This window comes from Lissotriton vulgaris, chromosome 9 (assembly GCF_964263255.1).
Source record: "Lissotriton vulgaris chromosome 9, aLisVul1.2, whole genome shotgun sequence".
NCBI lineage: Eukaryota > Metazoa > Chordata > Amphibia > Caudata > Salamandridae > Lissotriton > Lissotriton vulgaris.
Genome location: NC_141697.1, coordinates 779,310,196 through 779,333,391, shown reverse-complemented (window position 1 = coordinate 779,333,391; position 23,196 = coordinate 779,310,196).

Sequence of the window (23,196 nt, the reverse complement as noted above, 5' to 3'; positions counted from 1 at the left end):
ACAAGTTGTGATGCACCATATGACTGCATAAGGTGCATTGCAAATTGCATTCCCAATCACAAAACAGTCAGTGGGCCTGATGTACTAAAATTCTTATAAAGAATTTGTAAATTGCATCAAATAATAATTTTCAGTTTCATATAAGAATCTATTCAAGGGGATCTGGTAGAAGTGGGTGAAATTTGTGCACCACGTCTACCGAATGCATTAGTATTTTGCGAAGCAACCAATTTAACAATAGGTTGGTTCACAAAATACCAGTTCATAGTGGGTCACAATTTGACCTACCTCATTAATAATCATGAGGCAGGTCGCAAATATAGACCCTCTACGATTGGTTATAGTCACAGGTATGGTGGCCTACTGGGATCAACAGACCACCATGTCTGTGACTGCCTTTAAATAAAGCAATTGGTTTTTTTTAACCCCTTGCATGCGGGGCTCATTCCCCTGCTGTGCTGGGGGGAGGGGGGCACGCACAGCACCCCGGTTCTCATGACGAGCACAGCTCGTCATGAGCCACGGTGGTCGTGTGCTCATGACGAGCTGAGCTCGTCATGACCACACCCTTTTGTGTAGAACGTTCGCACCGCAGGGGAATTAGCCCAGCGCGCGAGCGTTCCAACGGTCATGACGAGCTCAGCTCGTCATGAGCACACAAGCACCGTGGCTCATAACAAGCTGAGCTCGTGATGAGCGTTCAAGGGGTTAATGCAGCCTGTTTTTCAAAAAGGAAAACAGGATGCATTTAAAAAAGAAAATGAATACTTTTTTAACCATTGTTTAGGAGCACCTGCTCCTAAAAAATGTTTTTGTCAAAATTCACAAAGGGAAAGAGGGGTCCCCTGGAGACCCCCTCCATTTTGCGAATGGTTTCCACCAATTTTGATCTGGTGGTTAATATTAATGTTTTGCGACAGGATTTCTGTTGCAAAACAATAAACACAGAAGCTAAAGTATTAGTATTTGATAGGGACGCCCTTTATACGCCCCTTCTCAATACTGATTCTATATTTATGTTAAAAAACAAAAGGTGATTCGGTAATTCGGTAAAATGTTCCCGAATTGCAATTTGGATTTTGTACATGTAAAAAAGCCATTTTGCTATAACAAAGGCTCAAATTTGACCATTGGGACTGTAAAATCACTGGGTACATCAGGCCCAGTGGGCATGCTGCACATCCCTGATTTGTAAACGGAAATAACACATCTACATCCTTGTCATTTGTAGCCTTGTTTACACTTTTAAATGCACAAAAGGTTATTAATCAATACAATTGAAATGTAAAATGTAATACATTTATTTTCACCTCAGAGTTAGCTACATATGCAATATTTTTGCCACTGTGGGTTTTCAAATAATTTGAAAACTCATTTATACTTTTACATGTTTTGTTTTACTGTAGATGTATTGGTATTGAAACATTTAAAAAAAACGCCCGTGGATATTCACATAAGACATTTTGATAAACAATACACTTGTACACTGTTTTGACAAATGCACGTACGGCACAATGTATAACATTCCTATGTAAAAAAACAGGTTGTAATTTGCAATAAAGTGTTTTTGTGACCAGTAAACAGATTTACCAGATGATCTATGTGCTAATAGGTTGGTTCATTAAATTCCTATTCTGGGTGAGTCGTAATCTGAAGTATCATATCAACAGTAATGAGGTAAATTGCGATTCACTCCAATTGCTGTCCATCACAAGGATGGTGTCCTGCGAGGGTCAGCAGACCTCCATGTCTGTCATCACCTTTAAATTAAACTAACTGCAGTCCATTTTCTTTAAAGGAAAAAAAAGTTTGCTTAAGTGTTGGAAGTGGACCACTATCCACTGTTAAGCAACCTTTTTGTGTTACATTTCCAAAGGGGAAAGGATCCCATGTAAAGCCACAAGCCCACATCTCCCCGTCCTCGAGGGCCTTCCATGGGTTACCGGTTATAGAAGCTCCACCTTCAAGCTGCTTTGCACACCTACATAGCAATACATGGACCAGGACCACTTTTTATCAGGAATACATTCTCAAAATACATTAAACAAAGGAACCTGCACTCAAGATTGGCACTGTGCCTCAAAACCCTACCATACAATAAAAAGGCCATAGGAGGTACATCTTTCTCTGTTCAAGCAGACGAACTATGAAATTCATTACCCGAAACATAACATCCACAGATAACGATCTCATCTTCAGAAGACTACTCAAGAGTTGTACAGCATACTCCTGTGTATGTAAACATTTATAATTTGATTATATGTCTCTAGATATGTGTATTTCTTTGTACAAATATGTATAACTATGTTTTTCAAAAATATAGATATTCTTTAGGCCTGCTTAACAAATGTATACACTACTTGAGGTATATATATATATATATATATATATATATATGTACTTTCTTTGATTTACATACCACAAAGTCGGTGCCTGATTTATAACAGTGAAACCAGGATTGGCGAAATATATATATGGTGCTCCTTGACTTGTCGGCAGCGTTTGACACCGTTGATCATTCCATCCTTCTTCAGCGGGTCGAAAACGCCGGCATCAGGGGCACCCCGCTCAAGTGGCTTGTCTCATTTCTACATGATCGTAAGCAAGCGGTTCGTCTTGGCCCTTTCCTGTCTGAAGCCAAGGGCCTGACCTGTGGGGTCCTGGCTCTTCCCTCTCTCCATTATTATTTAATCTTTATATCTTTCCCCTCATTTCTAAGCTGCGGGAAAGATCAGTGGTCATCTTCAATTATGCGGATGACCTACAGCTTATTTTTAACATTGATTCCTCTCCCGCTTCCATTGAGAAGTTTCAGTCGACTATGACGTATATCAGCAGTTGGATGAATGCGAACCAGCTCAAGCTAAACCCGGATAAGACCGAGCTGGTTCTCACTGGACCCCCGGGCAACCCCTGGAACTCTAACTTCTAGCCGCACTCGCTGGGCAATGCTCCCTGCCCGGTGAACTTGGTTAAGAGCCTTGGAGTTACCATCAGTAAGGATCTGTCCATGAGACCTCAAATTAAATCTGTGATGTCGGCGTGCTTCTTTCATCTACGCCGCATAAGAAAGATCAGCAGATTCCTTACTTATGAAGCCCTGGTCCAAGTCACGCTGGGTCTGGTGATTTCCCGTGTCGACTATGTGACCTCATTGTATATTGGTATTCCTCTCTACCAGTCCCATCAACTTCAACTCATCCAAAACCAAGCAGCCAGATTGATCTACAGGCAACCTAGGACTAGCTCTGTTAAATCTCTCTTGAGGAGTCTGCACTGGCTTCCTGTAATCCAGCGCAGCCTCTTCAAGGTCAGCTGCTTGACTCACCAGGTCCTCTCTCATCAAGGCCCGGCCTTCTTTGCCTCTCGCCTTCATCGCTACATTCCTTCCCGTGTCCTTCGCTCTTTTGGTTCTAATCTGTTGTCTGTCTGTCCTTTCAAGCGTAAAAGGCTTGGAGGACTAAGATTCGTTTTCCAAGCACTTCAGTTCTGGAACACCCTCCCTCCTGATCTCCGTCTTATCCCTTCGTATCACTTATTTAGGAGAGCAACGAAGACTTGGTTGTTTTCCCAAGCCTTTGATTAATTAAGGTCACCTCATTGCAGTCCTGTCCTTTGCCTGTCCTAAAGCGCCAAGAAGCCGTTGGTGAACGTGCGCTGTATACATTTCTTTTTCATATCATATCATATCATATCATATCATATCATATCATATCATATCATATCATATCATATCATTTCAACTGTGCATTGCAGTGTTGTGATTGGTCCAGCGGGGCTCCGGGAGCCGGGTGCTTCCTGCTGCCAGGACTGCAGTAAGAGGACAAGGATGGAGGAGAGGCAGCGGCCGGCAAAAAGGTAAGTGGTATTTTTATTTTGTTATTTTGTCTGCCCCCTCCACCGCCGGCCCTCCACCCCGTTCACTGCCAGCTGCTACTGAAACATGCTAAAGGGGTAGCAGTGTTTCCAACACATAGCTTCCTGACAATATATTTTTGCATTTATCCGAAGAGCCATGGCTTTAGGAACTAAGCTAAGCTAACTAAAAGAAGCCAACTGAAGTGCACAACTCATAAACAATACACTCAGATGAAAACGTCAGCATTGTGGTTGCAACACATGCGCATCTGCTGCAGTTTGAAGCTTCAATAGGGGTCCTTGCCCCATTTATGTTTTATATATACCCTGAAATTCATGGTTAACACCATTGGAAATCACTAAAAAGACGACACTTTTCAATGTTTTCCAAATTTAAAAATAAAGAAAAAAAAGCTAGAAACTGTTTGTATTTCACTATTAAAGATCAGTAAAACCCGGCCGTCAACTCACATGTGCAACCACAGGACAGAGGTTTCATCTCATCACAGGGCCACACAGTGAAGAAGCACAGTAACACGGATCAGCTGGGAACTGTTGCACAGGAGGGGTTTCCAGCTCAAGTGCAAATGTTCTGCGTAGCTGAGGTTCAATTAAAATACGTCCAAGACATAGAATATGGCACCAGGTAGGTTATTTGTTCGCTTGAAGTAGGATAGCTGTGTTATTTAGGCAGAGCAGGTGGTTCAAACCACCACCCAGTATGTCTCTGGTCCCTCGCCAATGCCACACCCTCTTCTGAGCGATACAGAGCGAAAGTCCCTTGCTCACTTTGCCACTGGATTCAAGCAAGCCGGGCTGAAGACGGCTGGAATGCCAGAAACCGGTCCTCGGAAGCTTGTTTCCGGTCCAGGGAAGACATGGCTTGGCAGTTCGGGCTGGACTGCTCCCATGAGGCACAGGGTCAGACTGATTTGCATATAGCCATGTCTGAACTGGGGTGGCAGAGTGGGCTAAAGAACGGTGATGGATTAAACCCAGATCTTTTGACTGGGTGTAAGTGTTTGATTGATTCAGATGCTCCGTCCATCACCACCCCCTTTTGTACACCCTCTTCTGAGTGCACACTTACATGGTCAAACATACTCTTAGGTTTGTGTGACGGGGTGGGTATGCAGGACCCCGTGGCAGGGGATCAGAATACGCGGTGGTGGGCTGCTGCCCCTGTTTCACCTCCCTCCATTGCCTCCATGCAGAACCCTGATAGCCCGGACAGAGACGAATGGAAGGCGGCAGACCCGGACTACTGGTGGCCGACTGGGCAAGAACGGGAACCCTACACCTTTAAGGGATGGGAGACCGCCTTGGGAGACACACCCCCATCACCCCACGTGACGACGTCAAAAGAGCAACAGGAAGAGGAAGAGACGGACAACGTTTCCCCGGAGTCGAGTGGACGCGAGGAGAGAGACAGCTGTTGCCCCGTTGAGCAGGAGACCCTGAGAAGACCGGCAGACGAGATCCTGAAGAGCCCCACAGCTGAGACCTCGAGGAGCCCAGGAGAAGAGACCGAGAGGCCGGGAGAGCCGAGGAGGAGCGATCCGCCCCGCCACACGCCCACGGGAGGAGTGTGGCTCAAGCAGGTACAGGGGCGTATGGTGGGTTGGATAGGACATCGTAGTCTACCCCCGTTCTCACACCGGTACAGCCCCGTGTACAGTCGGCCTCCTTTTCCCCACCCACTCACGAGCACAAGTCGGACACTAAACCCATTTGTTGTCACACGTGTGCGTGCACTGGTTTCCCTCACCCCCCGGTCCCTTAAGACAGCGCTGTTTGCCTGAGCCTAACCTTCTGTTTCTCTTACACCCCCGGTACCGGCGGAGCTGACGTCAGGAGAAGACCGGACCCGTGACCTTGTCACCCTGGAGCCTCCCCGGACGGCCCCCTACGACCCTGCAGCGTTTGCGCGGGAGCGCCTCACGAGCAGACAACGAAAGACTTACCCTAAACCTTTAAAAATAAAGCCTTCTCTGAAAAGTCTAGCCCAGTATTCCGCCTCTACTTCTGTAGCAGGGCCATTGGAGTCTCCTGTGGTGGTAGAAGCAAGCAGTAGCCCGGGGCCCTTTCCCAACCCCGTACAGTTTGCAAGTCTGAAAAATAGATAATAGAGAGTGTTAATCATAATTAGGGTTTCCAATGTTTGGATTTAACCCAATTTCCCCAGCAAATTCTCCCATGAGGTAAATTGTGCAGATGGCAAATTAGTTTCTTAGTCCACTACATAATTTTGAAACAATGATCTTCACATTTTTCAATATTGCTCATCCCTTCACGTAAACATATTTCATCGAGCCCCCAGGAATTCCATATTTGGTCACAATAATATATGCAATTTGCAACTGTGAACATATTTAATACTTCAAATATTGTTGTTATGTTTAGTTGCCCTTTTAAAAATATAATGCAATACAGAATTACCTACATGCTACTGGCAGTCTCCACAAAAGTGTAAAAGTGTCCACAGAGAGAGAGATTTTGAGGGTTCTTTGAAGCTCTCTCTACCACCTCGCTCCCACACTTTGACACATTCAGCACATGAAAAAACATTACTGAAGACTCATTACAGAGTGGCCCACTGCCACTTGTTTTCTGCCACTAAAGACTCAGCACTTCCCTTAGTATATTGTTTGTCTTGGTTGGCCAGGAATGCTCTCCTTGGTCAGAGCCTGACCCACCCTAAGTTTAATTCAGGTCCTCCTACTGCTGCCTTAAAGGGGGAGTTGATGAGCTATGCTCTGTAGTAAGAGGTGACACATTACCCCTATCAAACAATCAATCAATCAATCAGTAAACATATACTACTCACCCATGAGGGTCTCAAGGCGCTAAGGTCCAGATGCATCAAGCATCCATTTTGCGATTCCTTATTAGCAAAAAATAAGGAATCGCTAATAAGGAATAGCAAAATGGAAAGCATCAAGCAATCACAACAAAAATAGCGATTCCTTAGAATTCCTTAATTGCGACTCGCTAATTGCGAGTCGCAATTAATGAATGCCTCCCCATTCATTCCTATGGGCCTAGAGGCCCATAGGAATGAATGGGAAGACAATCTCAATTTGCGAATCGCAATTAGCGATTCGCAAAATGAGATTGCGAGTTCAAGGGTGCAGGGGTGTCCAAAGGACACCCTGTAGCACCCCTGAATTTGATCTGTGCACATATGTTGCGCACACACACATGCCCTGTGTGTGCGCAACATGACACTTTGCAAAATGCACGAAAGTGCATTTTTCAATGTTTTTGCAAATTACCATGAAGTTGTACTTCATGGTAATTTGCGTGCCCTATTAGCGAAATCGCTATTTTTGGAACTTTCATGCATTGCATTTAAGGAATCTCAATTTGAGATTCCTTAAATGCAAACAATCGCAATTTAGCGAATTCTCTATTTGCGATTTTTGCATTTGGGATGATGCATCCGAATGCAAAAATACCGGTCGCAAAGGGGCAGATTCTGAGAATCTGCCCCTTTGCGACCGGTTTTTAGCTTGATGCATCTGGCCCTAAGTGTGTGTGGGGTCTGCAGTTCAGCTGAAGAGCCAGGTGTAAAGTCCTTCCAAAATTGCAATAGTAATTGCCTGGGGTGCAGAAGGGACTTCCAGGTCTTCGGAGCGAGGTAGGAGAAGGATCTTCCTCCAGCCGTGGTCTTACAGATCTGTGGGATGGTGGCCATGGCCAGTTGGGCGAGGCGGAGATGGTCCTACAGATGCAAAGCCAGGGGGATTTAAGCAAACAAAACCAATTTGCCTAAAGAATAGAGAGTGGACCCTGTTATTGAGAGAAGATGTATGGTGTATGCTTCCTGGGTTTATGAGCTGAGAATGAGTGGGATGAAGCAGAACAAGGGAGAAGTAATGTATTAAAGAAACTCTTTAATCTCCGGCTGATTGCTGTGAAGGTGTGCAGATTACTGAAAGAATCTGTAAAGGACACATTAGTTAATTACCATGAATAATGGCTCCTGGGAAGATGCACATATGGCTGGCATTTACAGCTAGCTCTCACTCTCATTTGAGCATTAGCATGCAAGCATTAACTCAGCTCATTTTATCTACTCAGTTAAATGACTTCCGGCGTGGACTATCTCCCTTTTTTAAATGTTATGACTTTTAGTCATTTATGAGCACGTTTACAACCTTATATTTAATAATGCATATTATCTCTAATAGTTTAAAACGAGATCTGAAAGTGTTTGTGTTTGCACATTTCATTGCATCACACAGGTGGTTGTATGTGGAATATATTTTACATAGCTGGTTGTCTATACCGATGTATAAGAGAAAAGATGAAGCTGTAAAATTACTCCTAAATGCAGTTTCTACATATTTCTAGACATTAGGGGCCAGATGTATCAAAAGGGTTTTGGCTATTCTGTGTCTATGGGGAAATGTGTTGATACATATGGCCCTAGATGTGACTGTGCAATATGTTCCAGATTCTGGTTCTAGTTATTTGTGTGCTCGCTTACCCTTATATATGCAGAAATGATATGTCTGAATAATACAAGTAAAAATGACTTCTAAATTCTGCATTTAAATTTCCTTGCACCATTGTGGTGGCTATATGTTTTTTTACACAGTTACATTTTTGGGCAATTGAGTTTTGTGGTCTCAAAATCTATGATTCGCTAAGCCAGAAGGTGTGAGACCACAAAAGTGCCTTTCACAATGTTCAAAGGCCATTTTAAGGGGCAACACATTATTTGTGACTCGTAAAAGGAGGTTTGAACCCTTTTTGAATTGCAAGAAGAAGGCGACCAAAAAGTGGTATTCCACTGTCCTGTTGGAGCTTTAGAAAGGGATATATCAATGGCTCGTGACAGGATTGGTCAGTTAGCTACTGACCCACGGGTCTGGTTGGTAACTGATTTCAATTGTTTTGACGGCCTTCCCCGTCCTCCCACTGCTCCCTTGTCTTCTGGAACGAGAACCTTTTTAAAGGTACCTGTTCCTTTAATAGAAACAGCTGCTTTAAAAATAAATGCTTTTGGAAAAAACAAAGTCAAGGACTAAAGTCAAGGACTGTTGCAGGCCTTTCTCCATGCATCTGCAGTCAATCACAAGGGGTAGCAAATTGCGACCTGTTTCATTAATATTCATTTGAAAGGTCGTTTGGTGACCCGCCCCCAGTGACTGCACAAGTTGTGATGCACCATATGACTGCATAAGGTGCAATCACAAAACAGTCAGTGGGCCTGATGTACTAAAATTCTTATAAAGAATTTGTAAATTGCATCAAATAACAATTTTCAGTTTCATATAAGAATCTATTCAAGGGGATCTGGTAGAAGTGGGTGAAATTTGTGCACCACGTCTACCGAATGCATTAGTATTTTGCGAAGCAACCAATTTAACAATAGGTTGGTTCACAAAATACCAGTTCATAGTGGGTCACAATTTGACCTACCTCATTAATAATCATGAGGCAGGTCGCAAATATAGACCCTCTACGATTGGTTATAGTCACAGGTATGGTGGCCTACTGGGATCAACAGACCACCATGTCTGTGACTGCCTTTAAATAAAGCAATTGTTTTTTTTTAACCCCTTGCATGCAGGGCTCATTCCCCTGCTGTGCTGGGGGGAGGGGGGCACGCACAGCACCCCGGTTCTCATGACGAGCACAGCTCGTCATGAGCCACGGTGGTCGTGTGCTCATGACGAGCTGAGCTCGTCATGACCACACCCTTTTGTGTAGAACGTTCGCACCGCAGGGGAATTAGCCCAGCGCGCGAGCGTTCCAACGGTCATGACGAGCTCAGCTCGTCATGAGCACACAAGCACCGTGGCTCATAACAAGCTGAGCTCGTCATGAGCGTTCAAGGGGTTAATGCAGCCTGTTTTTCAAAAAGGAAAACAGGATGCATTTAAAAAAGAAAATGAATACTTTTTTAACCATTGTTTAGGAGCACCTGCTCCTAAAAAATGTTTTTGTCAAAATTCACAAAGGGAAAGAGGGGTCCCCTGGAGACCCCCTCCATTTTGCGAATGGTTTCCACCAATTTTGATCTGGTGGTTAATATTAATGTTTTGCGACAGGATTTCTGTTGCAAAACAATAAACACAGAAGCTAAAGTATTAGTATTTGATAGGGACGCCCTTTATACGCCCCTTCTAAATACTGATTCTATATTTATGTTAAAAAACAAAAGGTGATTCGGTAATTCGGTAAAATGTTCCCGAATTGCAATTTGGATTTTGTACATGTAAAAAAGCCATTTTGCTATAACAAAGGCTCAAATTTGACCATTGGGACTGTAAAATCACTGGGTACATCAGGCCCAGTGGGCATGCTGCACATCCCTGATTTGTAAACGGAAATAACACATCTACATCCTTGTCATTTGTAGCCTTGTTTACACTTTTAAATGCACAAAAGGTTATTAATCAATACAATTGAAATGTAAAATGTAATACATTTATTTTCACCTCAGAGTTAGCTACATATGCAATCTTTTTGCCACTGTGGGTTTTCAAATAATTTGAAAACTCATTTATACTTTTACATGTTTTGTTTTACTGTAGATTTATTGGTATTGAAACATTTTAAAAAAACGCCCGTGGATATTCACATAAGACATTTTGATAAACAATACACTTGTACAGTGTTTTGACATATGCACGTAGGGCACAATGTATAACATTCTTATCTAAAAAAAACTGGTTGTAATTTGCAATCAGTGTTTTTGTGACCAGTAAACAGATTTACCAGATGATCTATGTGCTAATAGGTTGGTTCATTAAATTCCTATTCTGGGTGAGTCGTAATCTGAAGTATCATATCAACAGTAATGAGGTAAATTGCGATTCACTCCAATTGCTGTCCATCACAAGGATGGTGTCCTGCGAGGGTCAGCAGACCTCCATGTCTGTCATCACCTTTAAATTAAACTAACTGCAGTCCATTTTCTTTAAAGGAAAAAAAAGTTTGCTTAAGTGTTGGAAGTGGACCACTATCCACTGTTAAGCAACCTTTTTGTGTTACATTTCCAAAGGGGAAAGGATCCCATGTAAAGCCACAAGCCCACATCTCCCCGTCCTCGAGGGCCTTCCATGGGTTACCGGTTATAGAAGCTCCACCTTCAAGCTGCTTTGCACACCTACATAGCAATACATGGACCAGGACCACTTTTTATCAGGAATACATTCTCAAAATACATTAAACAAAGGAACCTGCACTCAAGATTGGCACTGTGCCTCAAAAACCCCACCATACAATAAAAAGGCCATAGGAGGTACATCTTTCTCTGTTCAAGCAGACAAACTATGAAATTCATTACCCGAAACATAACATCCACAGATAACGATCTTCGGAAGATAACTCAAGAGTTGTACAGCATACTCCTGTGTATGTAAACATTTACAATTTGATTATATGTCTCTAGATATGTGTATTTCTTTGTTAAAATATGTATAACTATGATTTTCACAAATATAGATATTCTTTAGGCCTGCTTAACAAATGTATACACTACTTGAGGTATATAAATATACATATATACATATATATATATATACACTACTTGTTGAATATATATATATATATATATATATATATATATATATATATATATATATATATATATATATATGTATATATATATATATATATATATATATATATATATATATATATATATATATATATATATATATATATATATATATATATATATATATATATATATATATATATATATATATATATATATATATATATCCAAGACATCCACTCCAAAAGGAGCAGAGAGAGGCCACACAGGGGATATCGTAGGAACACCTTTACTGGATGCCAGCGTGTGCATAATGCATTTCGGCCCGACGGCCTTCCTCAGATGTTGCTGGTTGGGCTGCGTGTGACTCCACCCGCACATTTCAATTGTCCAGAAGCCCTGCCCTCTGCAGCTCTCTCACAACTGCAGCACCCAGAATGCATCAACCTGGTAAGTGTGGATCGGCAGAAGCTGAATGATTCAAGCCCCCTCAGTGGGTGAATTTGATTGCTGGAAATGTGCGCAGTGTCCAATATCGAGTTGCAGCCCTCATTCCTCGCCGGTCTTCCTCCGGTCCCCATCTTCGTTACCAACTCGTGGCATGTTTGCCGACTGAACCTCGAAACTCCGGCACAGTGTCCTCGTCTCCCTGTCAGTGACAGGCTGCTTCACGCAAAAGTTCAGGGTTAGGCGTGTGTCACGAGATGGGCTGGAGGTAATTCAATACCTTGAAAAGTCTGTAGCTGCGAGCAGCAGGTTGTCAGTAAGACTCCAGCCTCTTTAATGTAACGGTTCCTCTCACGCGCCTCTGACTGGCGCGATAACATCCAAGACATCCACTCCAAAAGGAACAGAGAGAGGCCACACAGGGGATATCGTAGGAACACCTTTACTGGATGCCAGCGGGTGCATGATGCATTTCGGCCCGACGGCCTTCCTCAGATGCTGCTGGTTGGGCTGCGTGTGACTCCACCCGCACATTTCAATTGTCCAGAAGCCCTGCCCTCTGCAGCTCTCTCACAACTGCAGCACCCAGAATGCATCAACCTGGTAAGTGTGGATCGGCAGAAGCTGAATGATTCAAGCCCCCTCAGTGGGTGAATTTGATTGCTGGAAATGTGCGCAGTGTCCAATATCGAGTTGCAGCCCTCATTCCTCGCCGGTCTTCCTCCTGTCCCCATCTTCGTTACCAACTCGTGGCATGTTTGCCGACTGAACCTCGAAACTCCGGCACAGTGTCCTCGTCTCCCTGTCAGTGACAGGCTGCTTCACGCAAAAGTTCAGGGTTAGGCGTGTGTCACGAGATGGGCTGGAGGTAATTCAATACCTTGAAAAGTCTGTAGCTGCGAGCAGCAGGTTGTCAGTAAGACTCCAGCCTCTTTAATGTAACGGTTCCTCTCACGCGCCTCTGACTGGCGCGATAACATCCAAGACATCCACTCCAAAAGGAACAGAGAGAGGCCACACAGGGGATATCGTAGGAACACCTTTACTGGATGCCAGCGTGTGCATAATGCATTTCGGCCCGACGGCCTTCCTCAGATGCTGCTGGTTGGGCTGCGTGTGACTCCACCCGCACATTTCAATTGTCCAGAAGCCCTGCCCACTGCAGCTCTCTCACAACTGCAGCACCCAGAATGCATCAACCTGGTAAATGTGGATCGGCAGAAGCTGAATGATTCAAGCCCCCTCAGTGGGTGAATTTGATTGCTGGAAATGTGCGCAGTGTCCAATATCGAGTTGCAGCCCTCATTCCTCGCCGGTCTTCCTCCGGTCCCCATCTTCGTTACCAACTCGTGGCATGTTTGCCGACTGAACCTCGAAACTCCGGCACAATGTCCTCGTCTCCCTGTCAGTGACAGGCTGCTTCACGCAAAAGTTCAGGGTTAGGCGTGTGTCACGAGATGGGCTGGAGGTAATTCAATACCTTGAAAAGTCTGTAGCTGCGAGCAGCAGGTTGTCAGTAAGACTCCAGCCTCTTTAATGTAACGGTTCCTCTCACGCGCCTCTGACTGGCGCGATAACATCCAAGACATCCACTCCAAAAGGAACAGAGAGAGGCCACACAGGGGATATAGTAGGAACACCTTTACTGGATGCCAGCGTGTGCATAATGCATTTCGGCCCGACGGCCTTCCTCAGATGATGCTGGTTGGGCTGCGTGTGACAAATATAGATATTCTTTAGGCCTGCTTAACAAATGTATACACTACTTGAGGTATATATATATATACATATATATATATATATACTACTTGTTGAATATATATATATATACTTTCTTTGATTTACATCCCACGGAGTCGGTGCCTGATTTATAACAGTGAAAGCAGGATTGGCGAAATATATATATATATATATATATATATATATATATATATATATATATATATATATATATATATATATATATATATATATATATATATATATTACCTACTGGCGTCTCGCCAGTAGGTATATATAGTTAGGATTTTTTCCCTATGGGATTTTTGAAAATTCTATGTCTAATAACTTTGGCGTTTGTGGACGGAATCGGCTGAAATTTTCAGGAAAATGGCACATTTTGTTTCTGAGCAGCCCCCGAAAATTTGGGGGGGTTTCCTCAAGGGGGGGCCGAGAAAAAAGGGGGGTCCCAAAACGCGTTTTTCCAATGTTAATTTCCATAGGGCGGTTGGCCTCACTTTTAGCTCGAATGGCTGAATGGATTTGCACGAAACTTGGCAAAATTGTAGGGACTGTTAGCCCGATGTGCCTTTGCTAGGTCTCAATATATGTGCTCCAGTGGATTTTGAGAAATTAACGTTCAAAACAAGATATATATCTGTAACAGCGCTCCGGGCTGCGCTCCGGTCCGCTTACTTTTCGCGAAACGGAACTTTGCGATGCGAAGCTGATTGGCTCCCCGGTGTCTGTCAACATTCTAAACAGTCCGGAGCGGCCGCCATCTTGTCTCTCGGTAGGATCGAGAGAGAAGAAGAGGTGAAAAACGAAGGGGGAATTTAATGAAAGGGGGCAAGGTATACTCCTCTTGACCCCGTAGGAATGTTGTTGGGGTTATTAAAGGGTCCCGTGGGGAAAATAAAAAAAAAAATATTTTTCACGGTAGAAGCGCTTCTCGGGCCGCGAACTGGGCCGCAAACTGGTAGCGAAACGGGAATTCGCCATTTTGTGCTTCGTTTTAATTAAATTACTAGGTATAAGGGGGTGCGGGAGACGTATCCTAATCCCTTATGTTTTCTGAGGGTGGCTGAGGAGGCTCATATATGTTGATATATGTCTTCCAGCGGCTATGCGTGCGCCATCTTGTCTCTCGGTAGGATCGAGAGAGAAGAAGAGGTGAAAAACGAAGGGGGAATTTAATGAAAGGGGGCAAGGTATTCCCCTCTTGACCCCCTAGGAATGATGTTGGGGTTATTAAAGGGTCCCGTGGGGGAAAAAAAATTGATTTTTCACGGTAGAAGCGCTTCCCGGGCCGCAAACTGGTAGCGAAACGGGAATTCGCCATTTTGTGTTTTGTTTTAATTAAATTACTAGGTATAAGGGGGTGCGGGAGACGTATCCTGATCCCTTATGTTTTCTGAGGGTGGCTGAGGAGGCTCATATATGTTGATACATGTCTTCCAGCGGCTGTGCGTGAGCTTTTTTTTTTTTTTGCTGCGTGACGTCTGTTAACGTTCGATTCGATGGAAATCAGGAAGTGTTGACCGCCAATTTGTCAGTGCGATAAAATATTTTGTTATAAATGAATCCTTATTGATAAACATTGTCTGCGCCATCTTGCCTTTTTTTCCAATGCCACAATTTTGTCGTGCACGGCAGCCATTTTAGATGCCAGGCCGGTCCCAGGCTATCACCTAGCCCTGCGGATGTAGTTTATGGCCCCAGCTGTAGAGAATCCAGACATGCCAACCCTCCCGATTCAGGCGTGAGACTACTGATTTCAGTGCTAGTCTCCCGCCTCCCGATTTCTGCAAGCAAAAACCCGGGGGCATATTACCAACAACTAGCGATAATTTTTGTCTCTAACTTGTTTAGAGACAAAAATTATCGCCGCACATCGGCGATTTTTATCGAAGATAAACCTTGCTATTAGCAAGGTTTATCGCAAATGCGATAAAAAACGACCGCAATGCATGAATATCGCTGAAAAGTCAGCGATAATCATGCATTATCGAGCAAATGCTCTTAGCCATGTTATCCACCTCCCATTGGATAACATGGCTAAGAACTGCTCAGGGCAGGTGTTAGCTTTTGGAGATATTCGCGCTTAGCGCGAATATCTCCAAAAGTTGGTATTAGGAGATAGCGATGTTAGGGACTGTTTCCAGTCGCTAACATCTTGGCACGCCCACTTTGCATGTCATTAGTGATAAATATCACTGACATGCAAAGCGGGGCCCATGATGGTCGCTATCTCCTTTTAGCTGTCACTAACTGGTGTTAGCGACAGCTTGGTAATAGGGAGATAATTTTATCTCCGCTTTCTTGGCTTTTAAAGCCAAAAAAGCGGAGATAAACCCCCTTGATAATATGCCCTACGATTCCTCGGGGGTTTCAGGTGACAGGGCTTGGTATTGTGTTACGTGGTAATTCTTCCAGGAAACGTCAGAGGGTCGATGCAGGGGTTCTAGAAGGGGTGATAAACCATTTAAGCCTCATGAACAAGCGCATGGTCTTTTAAAGATCTGTGAAGTACTCGGGGCGGCGGTGTGTGTGTGTCCTCTTTCAGGAGCGGGCGGGGGGGGGGGCACTGCCAGCAACTTGCCAGCCAGGCAGTGTTCAACACTTGCATCACCCTTTCTCTGCCTGCTATTGCGCTCCATGCTTCGGAAAGGTAAGAAAAAGAACGTGCATTTGAGTTTGAAATGTCCGATCCTGTAGCAGTACACTTGCAAAGCCCACACATGACAATAACCCGATTCAAGGCCCCATTCACCCGATTTTTTAAAAATATATAGCACTCCAACAAAGTAGGATTATAAAACTTTATTAACTTTTAAATATAACGAACGCAACAAAAACTGTAAATACATTTAAACATTTTTTGACAAAAAAAAGCAACAATGGTCAGAAGCTGTCTTTTGTGCGAATAGTCCCAAGGCAGCACAACGTGCTGAGTTCTGGACGGCACCCAGGTGATGTCACCTGGGTGCCGCACTGGTTTTTGGTTTCCTACAATGCAGCTCAGAAAAACAGCGTGGGGCGTCCCGGGTGGTGCGGGGGGAGGCCTCGTCAGTAGCGGTCTGTTGTGCGAATAGTCCCAAGGCAGCAGAACGCGCTGAGATGTGGATGGCACCCAGGTGATGTCCAGTAAACTGCCGCACTGGTTTTGGTATCCTACAATGCTGCTCCGAAAATTGGCGTGGGGCGGCCCGGGGGGGGCGTGGGGGAGGCGGCGTGAACGGGCCTCCCCAGGTGGCGGCCATCCAGCTGAGTTGCGCCTGCTCTTGCGGCTACAGCGTCTCGCTCACCATGTAGTTGACTTCCGCCCACTCTTGCAGTGCAGCGATAGGCGGCTGCCACAGGACTCTTAAAATGGCAGACGGCTCTTCGGTTTTGGGCCTGGTCCACTAAAATGGACCTGGGACACCTTGGAACTCGGACGCTTGCCTGCTAGGGCTTGGGCTCCATTCTCGAAAGCGTCCCCTCAGCCGTGAAGATTCTACAAAAGTCTTGGGGGCCCTCGACTCCTGCAGGCTTCCGGTGGGGAGCGGCTGCCATGATTGCTCGCGGAATGACCACGACGGAGCCACAAGATGGTGGTGCTCTCATGCTGACGCCAGCTTCAGTCTGAAACATCCAGAAACAAGGTGGGGCTTTCATCGTTTGGGAAAAAAAAATGTTCTAAACCAATGAAAAGTGTTATTTTTAGGTCATATGACCAAGCCTTCCATCTTTAGGAAACCAAAAGTAAAATGAACCAATGAAAAGTTTTATAAACAAGTCACATGACCTGTTATGCGGCATAGGGCTACAAAAAGTGTAGAAAATCCGTTGGCACGTGAGGCGGCGTCAGTAGCGGACCGATGTGCGAATAGGCCGAAGGCAGCACAACGCGCCGAGATCCGGATGGCACCGAGTTAGTGTCCAGCAAGTTGCTGCACTGGTGTGGCTATCCTACAATGCTGCGCCGAAAGTCGGCGTGGGGCGCCCCATTGGCCTGTGAGGTCGCGTCAGTCAGTGGGGGCTGTGCGTCTCCCCCAAGATGGAGGCTCCTCGGCTGCAGTGGAGCGCCCCTTAGCGTTTCACTCGCCGTCCAACTGAGTTGCGTCCGCACTTGCGGCTACAGTAGGCCGAAGGCAGCACAACGCGCCGAGATCCGGATGGCACCGAGGTGGTGTCCAGAAAGTTGCCGCATGGTGTGGCCATCCTACAATGCTGCGCCGAAAGACGGCGTGTCCAGCTGAGTTGCGGTCACTCTTGCGGTACAGTGACTCGAACGCGCAGAGATCCGGATGGCACCGAGGTGGTGTCCAGCAAATTGCCGCACTGGTGTGGCCATCCTACAATGCTGCGCCGAAAGACGGCGTGTCCAGCTGAGTTTCTCCCGCTCTTGCGGTACAGTGACTCGAACGCGCCGAGATCCGGATGGCACCGAGGTGGTGTCCAGCAAGTTGCCGCACTGGTGTGGCCATCCTACAATGCTGCGCCGAAAGTCGGCGTGGGGTGCCCCGTTGGCTTATGAGGTGATGTCAGAGGGGCGTGGCCAGCAGCCGATGCAGACGGTCGCAGCCTAACGAGGCTCCCGACCCACTGCCCGTGATCCGTTCCAATTATCCTGTTTCGGACCCGGGATCCCCGCTGAAACCGGGTCGATCCCGAGAGCGACACCCAGGCCTGTCCCGGTTGGTGTGGCGAGCAGCGGCAATACCCACGAAGGGCACTGCAGAGCGAGGAGCTCCCGGACCCTCGGAGCGCAAGATGGCGGCCGCCTGACCGGCGGGGACGAGAGGACGGCCGTGAGTCCACCTATGGGGTCTTGCTGCCCGGGAAAGGAGGGCTGAGCGACATCGCGCACTAAGGGGAGACTGCGGCTACCCGGTATACCGGCGGACCCTGAAGGCTGTGTGCGGCCCGGCCGCGAGACGAGCCTCCGGCGTGGCTCCGCCCCTTTTGCGAGGCGGAAAATCCAGACCCCGGCTTTGCGGCCTGTGACCCCAATGTTGCTGCCTGCACCCTGGCCCTGACGGATTGCCGGAAAGAGATTGCTCCGAGGTGGGTCTGGTCCCACGGGGGCACGTAGGAGACTCGAGGTGGGATCTGACCACCGATGCATCCGAGCCCAGCCCGGGAGGCCCGCTCTGCGGATTGAGGTCCCTGGCCCCGTCTACACCGAGGCGCTGACTTTGGCGGAGAGCCCAGGAGGGGCTCGGGTCGAGCCGCTGCATCACCGCGTAGGACCCCAGCGACGCTGAGTCGGTGCCTGCCTGGGCGCTGGAGACTGCACTCTCTCCCTTGGGGGAGCCCGGCGGAGACCACTGGGGGCCACCTGAGCCCCGACCTGGAGCCACGTGAGTGACCGGCACCCTTGATTCGAGTGTTGGGAGAAGTCGGGGGAGCCCCCCTGAGACCACTGCGGCCCAGCCTCGTGCTCCGGGCGGGACCTGCCGGGGAGTACCGGCGCACCAGTCCTGTGGGTTGGGACAGGCCGCCAGAACCTGCCTGCCCCCCCCGATATTTTAGGGGGGCCCTCTCTTCCGGGTGACGGCGGCTCCGAATCGCTACTGCTGCGCAGTGCGGATGCCCTGGTGAAGGGCTGAGTGGGGGGAGAGGACTGGAGTTTGCCGCGCAGACCCCGAAGTAGATCCCTGGCTCTCGAAGCAGTGGAGGCGCACTGTGTGATCCCGGGTTGAAACTCCCACGACTGGTGCCCGATCTGATCCCCGCAGACCTTCCCTGAAGAATCACCACACACCTGGACATCGGGCCGGTGACGGAACCGCCGAGGGGCCGCCGCCCCGCCGGTTCCCGGGGTCGCCGCCTCTACCCGACCGGCTTTGGAGGCCCGGACCAGCTCAGAGAGTAAACAATGGGGAAGCCTAAAGGTCCCAAAGGAGAGGGGGGCCCATCCACGGAAGCGCCGGACGACTCTGCACGGCCTCCCACGGAGCTACAGCAGATGCAGGACCGGATACTGGACGCCATTGCGGCCACGAAGGAGGCTCTGCACCAGGATATTGGTCAGGTGGCGACGGGGCTGGGGCTTCTCCGAGCGGATCATGCGAAGCTGGCGGACAGGGTCAAGGAAGCAGAAGATGCCCTGAAGGATGTTGTACCGGCTCAAAAGTCGATGGAGGGACGGCTCACGGACGCGATGGAGCGGATACAGACCCTGGAAAGGAGGGCGGAGGACGCTGAAAACCGCAATCGGCGGAATAATGTGCGTTTGGTGGGCCTTCCGGAAAAAAAGGAGGGCACGGACATGGTGGGTTACCTGACCAACTGGCTACAAACTGTGGTTGCCCCGGAGGGCCTATCTCCCTTCTTCACCTTGGAGCGGGCGCACCGCGTGCCTTCCCGACCCCCGCGTGAGGGCCTGCCACCCCGCCCAGTGGTCATCAAACTCCTCCACTATAAAGACAGAGACTGGCTCCTACAGCGGGCCAGGGATGCAGGCCCATTTCAAGTGGACAACAGTAGGGTTACATTATTCCCGGACTACACATTTGAGACCCAGAGACAGCGTGCCTCCTTCCTCTCTATCAAAAAGGAACTACGTACAGAGGGGCTGAAGTATTCGCTGCTATTCCCAGCCAAACTTCGAGTGATTGTAGACGAGAAAGCGTTGTTTTTCGAAACTTCAGCAGAGGCGTGGACTTGGTGGGACTCCTACAAGGCGGGAACGGATGGGGCCCGGTTTCGAGCAGAGGAAGAGCGCCAGGGCCACTCAATCAGGCGATCACGTCGGCTTCGTAACCGTGGCAGGGGACCCAGGAGACCAACGACCTCGCAAACAGAAGAAGAACGGAAGGCGGCGCTACAGGCGGTGAAAGAGGTGTCAGGACCGGCACCAGCCCTATCGTCAAGGGACTCGGCCTCGGAGGCCCTGGCTACGGGCTCGGACACTGAATTGTCGGGGTTGGAGAGCGCCAAGGGCCCGAAGGTCACGCCACAAACTTCGGGAGAGATCATCGGACCCTGATAGCTGTCCGCGATGATGATGAGGTATGACTATGAAGGCGTTGCCCCCAAGAACACTGGGACAGACCACTGTGAGACTTTCTTTTATGGGTCACATTGAGTACTATTGGGCAGGGGGGTTTGGGGATGGGTTTGGTAAGGGTCAGTAGCCAGTTCACGTACCACAGGGCCCATAAGGCCTCCGTGGTGTTTACTACGGACTAAACAGTTTCGTGGGCACGTTTGCTCACAGGTTTGGATGGGAGTGACTACTTTGCAGTTGGGTCCTATTCTGGGGGTGGGAGGGCCTGGAGTAGTTGGGGAGACTCGAGGTGGGGTTTTGGGTGGGGGGAAGGGGGGGGGGGAGTTGGGGATGGGTAGGGGCGGGATGGTGTTTGGTGTCCGGATGCGAACTGTTGTTGGACTGCAGCGGCTACGTTGGGGCGATGGCTAGTATGGGTTCGCTGAAATGTGTGTCCTGGAATGTGCGGGGACTGAATTCAATGACGAGGAGGCATAAGATACATTCCCACCTCGTTCGTAGAGGGGTACACATCGCCTTTTTGCAGGAGACCCATTTAACCAAAAAAGAGGGGACTGCTTTACAGCGGAGATGGAGAGGTCACCTGTTTCACACCACATACTCGGCGTTTGCCAGAGGGACACTGATTTGGATCCGGGCGGGGGTTCCCTTCCAGGTCACTAGGCACACTGTAGACCCAGATGGGAGATATGTGGCGGTAGAGGGGTTACTCAGGGGTCGCCAGATAGTTCTTTGTAGTGCCTATGCACCGAACGTAGAGCAGGCCTCATACTTCACCAGGCTATCCAGGCTGTTGGCGTCCTATTTAACTGGGCCGGTACTGATGGGGGGGGACTTCAACTCAATCGAGGACACCACCTTGGACAGATCACATCCACCACTGCAGGCATCTCCGGTACACAGACTAGCGAAGCACAGATCTACTTGGCAGGGACGGTGGGACCTGACAGACGCATGGCGCGCACAGCACCCGACTGAGAGGGATTATTCCTTCTACTCGGGCATACACGACCTTCATGTCCGCATAGACGCGTTCCTGTGTTCCCCCTCGGTATTACGGTCGGTTGCCCGGACGGAATACCTGGCACGAACGATATCGGACCACAACCCCCTGCTCCTCACGCTGGCCTGGATGGACGAGGTCTCACCGGTCCCGACATGGCGGCTTCGTCCAGACACGCTAGATGACCCACCATTCAGCGGAGCGCTGGAGGAGAGGATCTCCCAATACTTTGCGGAGAACGAGGGAACTGCCTCATCCAGGGCCGTGGAATGGGACGCACTAAAGGTAGTGGTGAGGGGGCACTGTATAGGAAAATTCGCGGGTGCGCAGCGGACGCTAGTGGATGACCTGGACAAGGCTGAGCGAACCCTGCGAGCGGTAGAGAAACTGAGACCCAACCGCCCTGATTTGCAGGACAGGGTATGCGCAGCGCGAGAGGCAGTGGCTACGGAAGTGGAGCGCCTCCGTAGTTTTGATTACAAAACGTACCTGACGAAGGCGCTTGCTGAGGGGGACAAAACTGGGACACTCCTGGCCTGGCTGGCTAACCCCAGCAGGGGCTCTGCTCCGATACTATCCATGGTGAATGCGGATGGAACTTCATCCAACTCCCAGCCGGACATATTGCGCTGTTTCACGACATATTATGAAAGGCTGTATGGGAGAGACCTAGTGGACCGAGCCGAGATGACTGACGCCTTGTTGTCGGAGATCCAACTGCCACATCTCGAGCAAGAACAGGCAGAAGCCCTCGGGGGCCCGATTGAACTGGCGGAGATTAGAGGGGCCATAAAAAGAATGGCGCGCAACAAGACACCGGGTGTAGATGGCCTACCAGTGGAATTTTATAGTAAATATATAGATATCCTAGCACCGCGCCTCCAGCTCGTATACCGCGAGGAGTTGCCCCGCTCGATGCGCGAGGCGATTATGGTTCCCTTATTGAAACCGCGTAGGGACGGCACTGATCCGGCATCGTACCGACCTTTGTCGATGCTGACGACAGACTATAAAATACTGAGTACTATACTAGCCGCCAGATTAGTGACCCACATGCAGGACCTGATCCACAAGGACCAGTCGGGCTTTATACCCACCAGAAACACGTCACACAATATCCGCAGGTTGCTGAGGCTTGTGGCGGACCCCCCACCGCTCGCCAGAGCCCCTATGGTTATGGCGATCGACATAGAAAAGGCCTTTGACAGCCTGGATTGGTGCTACCTGTATAAGGTGCTGCACAGTTTTGGTATAGGCGAGGGATATGTGCGATGGACGAAAGTGCTCTATGCGTCGGTTGGAGCTAGGGTGCGGATAGGAGCACTGATATCGAATCCCTATGCAGTGCATAAGGGTACTAGGCAGGGTTGTGCACTCTCCCCCCTATTATTTGCCCTCGCGATGGAACCGTTGGCAGCGCTGGCCCGGAGAGGGGATTATTACCAGGGGCTGGAGGATGGCGGGACCCACCACTACATATCATTGTACGCAGACGACCTCCTGCTGTTCCTGGACAATGCAGGGGAGGCAGTGGAGGGGGCGGAGCGCCTTTTGGCGCGATTCGGGGAGGTCTCGGGCCTGAAAGTGAATTGGGCAAAGACATGCCTCTTCCCACTCCGGAAAGCGGAGCGATGTCCCTGGGCCCACCCCAAG